The sequence below is a fragment of the Chiloscyllium plagiosum genome, chromosome 19 (genome assembly GCF_004010195.1).
Source record: "Chiloscyllium plagiosum isolate BGI_BamShark_2017 chromosome 19, ASM401019v2, whole genome shotgun sequence".
Classification (NCBI taxonomy): domain Eukaryota; kingdom Metazoa; phylum Chordata; class Chondrichthyes; order Orectolobiformes; family Hemiscylliidae; genus Chiloscyllium; species Chiloscyllium plagiosum.
In genome coordinates this window covers 18,332,851-18,336,048 of record NC_057728.1, presented here as the reverse complement: position 1 = coordinate 18,336,048, position 3,198 = coordinate 18,332,851, and the positions used below count along the sequence as shown (strand labels likewise).

Genomic DNA, 3,198 nt, shown 5'->3' with positions numbered 1-3,198 from the left:
TTCCAGGATACAAATGCTACAGGAAGGATAGAAAGAGGGGGCAAGAGAGGAGGGGGAGTGACGTTTTAAGAAGGCATAGCATTACAGCTGTACTGAGGGAAGATATTCAGGGATATCCAGGGAAGTTATTTTAGTGGAACTGAGCAATAAGAAAGTAATGATCACCTTATTCAGATTGTATTATAGACCTCTCTAATAGTCAGCGGGAAACTGAGCAACAAATTTGTAAGGCGATCTCAGTTATCTGTAAGAATAATAGGATGGTTACAGTAGCGGATTTTAACTTTCCAAACATAGACTGGGACTACCTTAGTGTTAAGGGTTTAGATGAAGAGGAATTTGTAAAGTGGTGGGCGGCACCCTGACACAGTGGTTAGCACTGCTGTCTCAATACCAGAGACCCGGGTTCAATTCCCGCCTCAGGCGACTGTGTGGAGTTTGCACATTCTCCCCGCGTCTGCGTGGGTTTCCTCTGGCTGCTCCGGTTTCCTCCCACGATCCAAAAATGTGCAGGTTAGGTCATTGGCCATGTTAAATTGCCTGTAGTGTTAGGTGAAGGGGTAAATGTAGGGGAATGGGTCTGAGTGGATTGCGCTTCGGCGGGTCGGTGTGGACTTGTTGGGCCGAAGGGCCTGTTTCCACACTAAGTAATCTAATCTAATCTATTGTAAAAGTGCATACAAGAAAATTTTCTGAGTTAGTATGTGGATGTACCTACTGCAGAAGGTGCAAAAGTTGACCTACTCTTGGGAAATAAAGCAGGGCAGGTGACTGAGGTGTCAATGGGGGAGCATTTTGGGGCCAGTGACCATAATTCTATTAGTTTTAACATAGTGATGGAAAAGGATAGACCAGATTAGATTAGATTAGATTACTTACAGTGTGGAAACAGGCCCTTCAGACCAACAAGTCCACACCGACCCGCCGAAGCGCAACCCACCCATACCCCTACATGTACCCCTTACCTAACACTACGGGCAATTTAGCATGGCCAATTCACCTGACCTGCACATGTTTGGACTGTGGGAGGAAACCGGAGCACCCGGAGGAAACCCACGCAGACACGGGGAGAACGTGCAAACTCCACACAGTCAATCGCCTGAGGCGGGAATTGAACCCGGGTCTCTGGCGCTATGAGGCAGCAGTGCTAACCACTGTGCCACCGTGCCGCCCACTGCCGCCAGATCAAACATTTGAAATTCTAAACTGGAGGAAGGTTAATTTTTATGGTATTAGACAAGAACTTTCAAAAGCTGATTGGGAGCAGATGTTCATAGGTAAAGAGGGTGGCTGGAAAATGGGAAGCCTTCAAAAATGAGATAACAAGAATCCAGATTCAGCTAGGGTGAAAGGAAAGGCTGGTAGGTGTCGGGAATGCTGGATAACTAGAGAAATCGAGGATTTGATTAAGAAAAAGAAGGAAGCATATGTCAGGTGTAGACAGGAGAGATCGAGTGAATCCTTAGAAGAGTATAAAGGCAGTGGGAGTATACTTAAGAGGGAAATTAGGAGGGCAAAATGGGGACATGAGATAGCTTTGGCAAATAGGGTTAAGGAGAATCCAAAGGGTTTTTACAAATACATTAAAAACAAAAGGGTAACTAGGGAGCAAATAGAGCCCCTCAAAGATCAGTAAGGTGGCCTTTGTGTGGAGCCGCAGAAGATGGAGGAGATACTAAACGGGTATTTTGCTTCAGGGTTTACCGTGGAAAAGGACATGGAAGATATAGAAAGTGGGGAAATAGATGGTGACAGCTTGAAAAACGTCCATAATTACAGAGGAGGAAGTACATACAAATGGATAAATCCCCCGGACCTAATCAGGTGTACCCTAGAATTCTGTGGGAAGCTAGGGGAGTGATTGCTGGGCCTCTTGCTGAGATATTTGTATCACCGATAGTCTCAGGTGAAGTGCCGGAAGACTGGAGGTTGGCTAACGTGGTGCCATTATTTAAGAAAGGAAGTATGGACAAGTTAGGGAACTATAGACCAATGAGCCTGTGTCAGTGGTCAGCAAGTTGTTGGAAGGAATCCTGAGAGACAGGATTTACACGTATTTGGAAAGGCAAGGACTGATTAGAGAAAGTTAACATGGCTTTGTGCGTGGGAAATCATGTATCACAAACTTGATTGAGTTTTTTGAAAAAGTAACAAAGAGGATTGATGAGGGCAGAGCGGTGGACATGATCTATATGGACTTCAGGAAGGCGTTCAACAAGGTTCCCATGGGAGACTGGTTGGCAAGATTAGATCTCGTGGAATACAGGAAGATCTAGCCATTTGGATATAGAACTGGCTCAAAGGTAGAAGACAGAGGGTGGTGGTGGAGGGTTGTTTTTCAGATTAGAAACCTGTGACCAGTGGAGTGCCACAAGGATCGGTGCTGGGCCCTCTACTTTTGTCATTTTCATAAATGATTTGGATGCGAGCATAAGAGGTACAGTTAGTAAGTTTGCAGATGACACCAAAATTGGAGATGTAGTAGACAGCGAAGAAGTTTACCTCAGGTTACAATGAGATCTTGATCAGATGGGCCAATGGGCTGAGAAGTGGCAGATGGAGTTTCATTTGAGGTGCTGCATTTTGGGAAAGCAAATCTTAGCAGGATTTATACACTTAATGGTAAGGTCCTAGGGAGTGTTGCTGAACAAAGAGACCTTGGAGTGCAGATTCATAGCTCCTTGAAAGTGGAATCGCAAATAGATAGGACAGTGAAGAAGGCGTTTGGTATGCTTGCCTTTATTGGTCAGAGCATTGAGTATAGGAGTTGGGTGGTCATGTAGCGGCTGTACAGGATGTTGGAATATTGCGTGCAATTCTGGTCCCCCTTCTATGGGAAGGTTGTTGTGAAAGATGAAAGGGTTCAGGAAAGATTTACAAGGATGTTGTCAGGGCTGGAGGATTAGAGCTATAGGGAGAGGCTGAATAGGCTGGGGCTGTTTTCCCTGGAGCATCAAAGGCTGAAGGGTGACCTCATAGAGGTTTATAAAATCATGAGGGATATGGATAGGATAAATAGACAAAGTCTTTTCCCTGGAGGGCATAGGTTTAGGGTGAGAGGGGAAAGATATAAAAGGGACCCAAGGGAAAACGTTTTCACGCAGAGGGTGGCGTGTGTGTGGAATGAGCTGCCAGAGGAAGTGTTGGAGGCTGGTACAATTACAACATTTAAAAGGCATCTGGATGGGTACATGAATA

At 45.3% G+C, this 3,198-nt stretch overlaps 1 protein-coding gene across 2 annotated transcripts in view; it reads right to left on the bottom strand.

Annotated features, from left to right (window-relative positions):
- Window positions 1-3,198, bottom strand: part of LOC122559556 (rho GTPase-activating protein 8-like) — a 102,190-nt gene that overhangs the window by 24,930 nt on the left and 74,062 nt on the right. The window lies entirely within an intron of this gene.